General features: G+C 38.4%; 1 long non-coding RNA gene across 1 annotated transcript; it reads left to right on the top strand.

The window, feature by feature from the left end:
* Positions 1-6,077: 6,077 nt before the first annotated feature.
* Positions 6,078-7,236, top strand: LOC108027235 (uncharacterized). Its single transcript, XR_001768315.3, has 4 exons — positions 6,078-6,499; positions 6,559-6,618; positions 6,755-7,009; positions 7,072-7,236. It is a non-coding gene; the product is annotated as an uncharacterized LOC108027235 (long non-coding RNA).
* The last annotated feature ends 484 nt before the right edge of the window (positions 7,237-7,720 follow it).

Genomic DNA, 7,720 nt, shown 5'->3' with positions numbered 1-7,720 from the left:
GTAACACTGATATCCGATGCCCAGCTAAACACTCATTCTCTGACCACCGGTACATAGAATTTACAATAACTTTAGACTACATGCTCCACCAACGCACGTATTCATTAGATACGCTAGTTAGTACTTGACTTACATCTGCAGTGAAGCTATAAAAACAGCTTGCCCATGCAGAACAGTCAAAACAAAGCACAAATCGTCCTGGTGGAACACAACACTGGTGAAACTTAAAAGAGAGTTCAGAATTTACTTCAATAGAGCTAAATACAATAACAGAGAAGCTTCCTGGAACATATACCATACGATACAAAAAGGAAATAACTTCTGCAGTATCATTGAATAAACTGCGGAGGCATCCAGACTCAGAAAAATCTTAGCAAAATCTCCAACAACCATTGACTACCTAAAAAGTAATGCTGACTCCTGGACGGAAAACAGCCAGGAAACTTTACACGCTTGCTACACACCCATTTCCCTAAAAACCCAAACCCAAGCCCTGGCCCTGACTGAACACATCCCTTCCTTGGCAGACAGCCATCTTTCACGACTGCCTAGCACTTAACCATATTCCATGCAGGAGGCTGGGCGTTAAGTTAATATTCAACAGAAGGCAGGCAAACCCTCCCATATGTCCCCAAAAGACTTCCGCCCGATAAGTCTTTCTGTTGTATTGTTGAAGAACCGGGAAGGCTTATTGACACACAAATCAGGCTAACTACCAACTTAAGTCTACTCTCAAACGCACAACATGCTTAACTTAAAGGCATATTAACAGACACCACCGTACACTCCCTAGTATCTTTTATAGAAAGAGGTTTCCTGAATATGGAATACCCTCTCTCTTTTAGGCTTAGAAGACGCCTTCAACAACGTCACTACAACGGCTATCACTGGTGCCTTGATTGAACTGGAAATCAATAAACTGTTATATTATTTATAGAGAAAGCAGTCATCAAAGTGGTTGTCTACGCAGACAATGGCTATCCTACTGCATGGTGAATTTCCTCAAGCTCACTGCAATCTGATGGAGACAGGCCTATCCACCCTCTCTAGGTGACGAGCGGAATGTGTACTGGGAGTTAACCCAGAAAATACCGAACTAGTTCTATTCACAAGAATGTATAAGCTACCAAGTCTAGCCGCAAATCTCTGAAAATCAACCTCATCTTGGTGCCTGGACACCGGCAACTGCGTAGCAGACGAGCTAGCAAGACAAGTGACAACCACCAATATCCTTCGCGATGAGGACACGGTGGCTATGGCTACCTTTACACTCTCTCCAACAACCCATGGAATACAACCTCAACTTGGCACAATTCCAGGCTTATGTGGCCAAATTACAACCCGAAAAAAACAAAAACTTTCCATAATGCAATAGGAAGGACATTTCTAAACTACTAATTATATTCCCTCACATTCCTCTTTTAGGGAATCACGAATGTAGGCTGGGACTCAGCAACCATGACTATTAAAAATTGGTTAGAGAAACGCAATAGTCCATAAGCTAGGGAAACGGATGTGCACAGAGATTACATGGTATCACAAGGAGCCCAGTGTGGCGTAAGTAGGAGAATTAGTTGTCTAATCTCCAACCATACCTACCTAACCTAATAGTCGTAAGGGAAAACCGCCTTCCAAGGCATTTAATTAAATTTGTCTCCACGAAATCAAACACTTAGAATTTTAAAATCATTGCCAACCAAGTAGCTCTTGGATTTAAAAATCTAATTGAATCGATGTGTCTTATTCAGAGGTGTCACAGAAATCGGCGACGGATATGAGGACGTTTGGTTTGAAAACCAACCCATCAAAATCGTTGATGTCCCTGAAATTAGAGTGTTTTCTTTTCTTCGGATAATTACCAAAAAATTACCAATAAATTACCAATCAATACGTTTTAGAGTTAATTTATTTTATTATTTATTATTATTTATTTTTTTTCTTTTCCTTTAATTCAGCACAACCTTATATTCAAAGCAAAGGGAAGACCGAGCGTTGATAAGCCAATGAACGCTGCTGGCTTTAGGTGTTTTCTTTTGGCTTCAATGTGCCAACGCAATGTCACCTTCTGTCGAGGTTTACTCCTTGATATGTCAATTCGTTTCTTTGCGGGAGTAGAGTGTTGTTTAACGTAAGCGGAGGGTAGTTTTGCTTGTTCAGGGTGCTTGCATTTTGGTTCGTTCACTTTAGTTCGCCAATCTTATAGCCATTTTTCAACATCGTCCAGATGAAGAGCTACCTGCGCAGTTGCTTGCATCGGGCATTTTGAGCGGCTAAGAATAACTCATCTTCAGCAAACGTTGTTGTTGGTCGTGTACTCATCGGGTTGTCTGCTGTGTAGAGGATATTTAATGTTGGCCCTAGCATGCTACCTTGGGGAACTCCAGCTCCAACAGTGAAATCATCATAGCAGTTTTACACCTCACAACAAATTTTCTGTCGTAAAAGTAAAAATCTATATGCTTGTGGGTGTTGTAAGAGAGCATTGTCTTGATCTTGTACATTAGACCTTCTAGCTAGACTCTATCAAATGCTTAAGAGACATCTAAAAATATGAAAGTACTCTAGTTTTTCGAACGCGTTCCGAATTTCTGATGTTATCTGGTTGACCTGCTAAAAAAAACAAGAAAGGAAGTTAACATCGCCAATACCCTTGCAGTTATAAGAAATAATCTACTTAGTTAAACCAAGTGCAATTTTTAAGGATTCTGGCTGACTTTAGTCATAAAAAAAATATAATTATTTTATTCCGTATTTTAGACCATTTTTATGACATCTAAGTAGTCAGATTTTTATTAAATTGAATTCGAAATTCTTAAAATTATAAAAAATTATATTTCCATTATTATAAGATAATATGTCAAAAAGCGTTAGAGCTATAATTTGTTTCATATTATTTTCCCACCAATTTACCGATCGTACCTATGACAGCTATACGAGGTGTGTTCAAAAAGTAAGGTGACTTTTCAAATTTCGCGGGCAACATATTTTCGATTATCGATTTTTTTTGTTTTGTTATGTTGGTACACTCTTCCCTAACATCTGTAGCAAGTTTCAATTGAATCCCCTTTTTTATTTAGTTGTGAGAGGCGTAAAGGTAACAAGTGGTTTTGCGTGCTCAGCGATTTTTTGCTATCGAAAAATATGGATCAAAGGATTTGCATCAAATTTTGTGTAAAAAATAAAATTAAGTGCTCCGAAACACTTGAAATGTTGACAGTGGCATACGGTGAAACTGTTCTGAGTAAAAAAAATGTTTACAAGTGGTACAATCTCTTCCAAGATGGCCGGGAAGATGCCAATGACGAGCCTCGCTCTGGACGCCTAAGCACGTCAACAACTGATAAAAACGTTCAAGCAGTAAAGAAAATTGTTTTGGAAAATCGTCCAGATGTCGGTATATCGCTTGGCTCGTGCCATGAAATTTTTTCAAACGTTTTGGGCATGAGTCGTATGTCAGCGAAGTTTGTTCTAAAATTGCTGAATTTTGACCAAAAGAACCGTCGCATGAGCATCGCTCAAGAGCTTTTGGATGACGTCAACGACGACCAAGATTTACTCAAAAGGGTCATAACTGGTGACGAATCATGGGTATATGGTTATGATATCGAAACCAAAGCCCAATCGTCACAATGGAAGAGCCCAGGTGAGCCAAGACCGAAAAAATCACGCCAAGTTCGATCAAATGTCAATGTTTTGATCACTGTATTCTTCGATTACCATGGCTTGGTGCATCAGAAGTTCCTACCATATGGTCGTACGGTTAATAAACAGTATTATCTGGAAGTTATGCGCCGTTTGCGAGAAGCAATACGAAAGAAACGTCCAGAATTGTGGAAAAACAATTCATGGCTTTTGCATCACGATAATGCCCCTGCTCACTCATCTTTGCTTGTGAGAGATTTTTTGGCCAAAAACAACACCACAATAATGCCTCAGCCACTTTTTCTTGTTCCCAAAACTAAAGAGACCTATGAAAGGATGGAGATTTGCAACGATTGAAGAGATAAAGTGCTCAAGGCTATACCGAAAAGTGCTTATGGGAAGTGCTTTGAGGATTGGAAAAACCGTTGGCATAAGTGTATTGTATCTGAGGGGGATTATTTTGAAGGGGAGAACATAAATATTGATAAATACATTAATAGTTAAAAAACACCGAAGATGTAATTTTTCCATAATATTTTACCACTAATTTTCCGATTGTTCCTATGGCAGCTATATGATATAGTCGTCCGCTTTAGATCAAATTTAATTCGAACTCAAAACCAATTAAAAAATGTTATTTCCAAGCATAGGAGGTTATATGTTAATAAACACCGAAGATATCATTTTTTAAAATTGTTTCATTATACTCTCTGCAAGGGTATAAAAATTAAAATTTGGAACAGCCTGAACAGCTGCTTGCGGCTTCTTAATTGGTTTATTTTCATTTGTAAATTGTGAAGAATTTAAAAAGGGCATTTAACTCACTGACCAGGTCCTGCCAAGCAGTAATCACAAAAGCGCGGTCGCCCTGAGCAAATCCTTTGGCAATGTCATAATTTTTGGGAATGAATCGCAAGAAAATGGCGTCTTGTGATGCTGACCTATGCTTACCCCTAAAAATTCGCAACTTTTATTAGTTTAAATTAATAATAAACAAAAATTATTTACTTTTACTTACATGTTTTCTGCTTTTTCACGACAGTGCTGACACCTTTTGTTAAAAGCGTCATGTTTTTATAAGTGTGAGCTCATATACTTTCTGTACTTAACCCAGTTGGTGGTCTGTGAGGTCAATTTTAATGATTGTTTCAATGTTCCTGGATGTCAGAGCAGAATAAACCGGACAGGCGAGTTAGATTTTTAGGAATGTTTTTGGTTATCGCAAAGTCTATCAAATTCTGTAGTTTCTTTGGGTCTGCCGGCCAGTATGTTGGTGCGCCAGAAGAAGAACACCTCCGAGTTTGTTCTTGAATTTGATTATTGCGTCATAGAGCTGTTTTCCTTTTGAAGTTACGAGAAGAGATCACCAGTGTGTGTGCTTGGCATTGCAGTTTCCTACTGCTATGAAGTGGTCTTCTTGTGAGTTGAAAAACTGCATAAACTCATCTTCAGCGAAGCGAGAGGGTAGTATATGGCGGCTAGTATAATAAGTATTTAGTTGTATATTTATAGATGTGGTCTGTAGGTTGTTATTAGAATTCCAGTCCCACCATGTGCTTTACCATACGGAAAAATTGTTCTGTAGAATGAATATCCTCGTAATTGAATTGGAAGTCATTATTTAGATTGTTGTGAAACCACCATTTAAATCAAAAGATTTTGGTTTTTGCATTAAATCATGCATAGTTGATGATCAAAGTTCATTTTTGGCCGCTCCGGCGATTGATGCTTCTGAGCCGTGTTCGGTGCCTGGTTACTGATTGCAGAATTTAACTTTTTGAGACAGGGGTAGCCAGTCCTGAATTTAAATCGCTTGCGTATGTCACATTTTTCTCAGAGTTCATGGGTCGTAGTGAGGATCTGGCTGCAGTCGAGATGAAGACTTCAAGGTTTGATCTGGAGGCTAGCAACTGTTTATTTTCGGTGCGGGCAGAAATTCCTCTCTGGTGGATGCGACTTTTCACCTCCACCGCATTAAGCGCTCTTTTTTGAGTTGCACTCACTTTGCTCGCTGGGCAGTGTGCAGAGCCACAAAGCTTTCCACAAATTAAACAACCCGAGCGCAGTTTACAAAATGACCTTGTACGGCCATATTCCTTGCTCAACCTTCTCTTGTAGCGCCTTTGTTATCTCCGCAGGCATTACTTCGGAACCTATGCCCGTACGACTTGCAAACCCTAGCTGCTTTTTAGCTGATGCGTTTAAAAGACCTTTCTATTTTCGGTATGATATTTCGATAAGACTCTGTAATTATCTTCATACTATGTGGAAGTTATCCTTGCCAATAAGCTCAAAAATTTGACAAAACATTGGAACTTTTTTCTCCCATATAAATAGGCTTGGCTTTCTTTTCTCGACTTCAGCAGATTCGGCCGCCTCAACCTCATAGGCGTGTTCCAAGATTTTAAATCGGTTCGAGTTCATGGGCGTCTATTGCAGCTAGGCTAGCATTGCCACGGGTTATTTTGCGTTGATTAATATCTGCGCTGCTAGCTGATAACTCGAACCCAAAAAAATTTTAACAAAATTTAAATTAATTTTTAAAAGAATAATTAATTAAATCGGAAGAGTGTTTAAAAGCTGGTAGCTTTGTGTAACTCAAAAGACAAATATGAGTGGTCTATATCAAATAAATAAGTTAGATGAAAATAATTAAGATTCGTGGAGCATACATATGCGATCTGTGTTGGTGCATTCTGGACTTTGGAGTGCAACCTCCGGATAGAGGTGGAGAAACATCGATGCCAACATCGATGTCATCGATGTTTTCGAAACATCGGTAACATCGATGTTTTACCAGGCAACATCGATGTTTTTCCATCTCTAACGCGCATCAAGAAGGAAATACGTGAAAATTGTAAGTAGATTTAACTTAAGTTATTTCTGATAAATTACTTATGTTATGTTGCAAACTAGTGTTCTGTTGGTGGTGTTGGCTGAGGTAGTGGAGTGGAGGCATGGAGAGATATCTGAAACGTAAGTATTATTAACATAAATGCTGACAAATCTTTGCATTTGCGCGCATGGCATATGTACACTTGTACGTTTACATGGTTTTTGTATTAAAATTTTACTTTTGAGGAACATTAAAATTTATAATTTTACTTTTAAGGAACATTAAAATCAGATGAGAATGTGGAGGAGCAAGTGCCAGCCCCAAAAAAAGAAGCGGCCAAAGCATTGCATTATGTCCATTCCTCGAGAGCAGCCAGCACCACCAACAAAAGAACCTACACGATTTTCCTTCATTAAATCAAAATTGGATGCAAAAGTACAATCATTCCGGGCCGATGCAATTGTCCTGTTGCGTTGACATATGGAAAAGGAAAACCAGACCGAAAAGCGCGATCCACTTGCATATTGGGAAGTAAGAATGTATTAATAAAAACCTTTTTTCTTCAAATATAACAAAAATTTATCTTGTTTCAGATATCTACCGAAGAAACTTTCAAAAAGTTATCCACAAAGCTTTTGCGATCCCGCTTCATCGTGCGAATCAGAACGAGTACTTAGTAGAGCTGGACAACTTATATCCGACCGTCGCACTAGACTTTCATCTTTCGTTGTTGACAAACTTTTGTTTTTAAACAAAAACCAACATCTAAATAAAATTTAAGTGATTAAAAAAATGTTTTTTCTTTTAAACATCGATGAAACATCGATGTTTTGCGCCAAAAACATCGAAAACATCGATGTCCGCGAACATCGATGTTTCGCCACCTCTACCTCCGGAGCTTTGACTGTTAAAAATGCTCCTGAAGGCGTCGATTGGAGTGCTGAAGACCAAAAAGCTTAGGCGACAATTACATTAACATATCCATTTATATTAATTCCTAGAAGTTCTGGATGGTCAAGCTTCAGTCGAAATTTACCTAAATGAGGAGTTTTACTATGGAGTCTTCCAGGACAATTCGAAAATTGTGGCTATCGAGACCAGAGATAAATTGCCATCGAATAAAAATTATTTATTTATTTATTTTTATTATGATAAAAAAAAAGAAGGCGAACGAAGGCAAATTAGCAGGATGAAATGGCCAATGCTTTTGTCACAGCACAGTAAACCATTCTTATAAGAAGA

Source organism: Drosophila biarmipes, unplaced genomic scaffold (genome assembly GCF_025231255.1).
Source record: "Drosophila biarmipes strain raj3 unplaced genomic scaffold, RU_DBia_V1.1 ptg000013l, whole genome shotgun sequence".
Lineage (NCBI taxonomy): Eukaryota > Metazoa > Arthropoda > Insecta > Diptera > Drosophilidae > Drosophila > Drosophila biarmipes.
The sequence above is the reverse complement of the archived record's forward strand: the minus strand, read 5'-3'. Positions and strand labels throughout refer to the sequence as shown.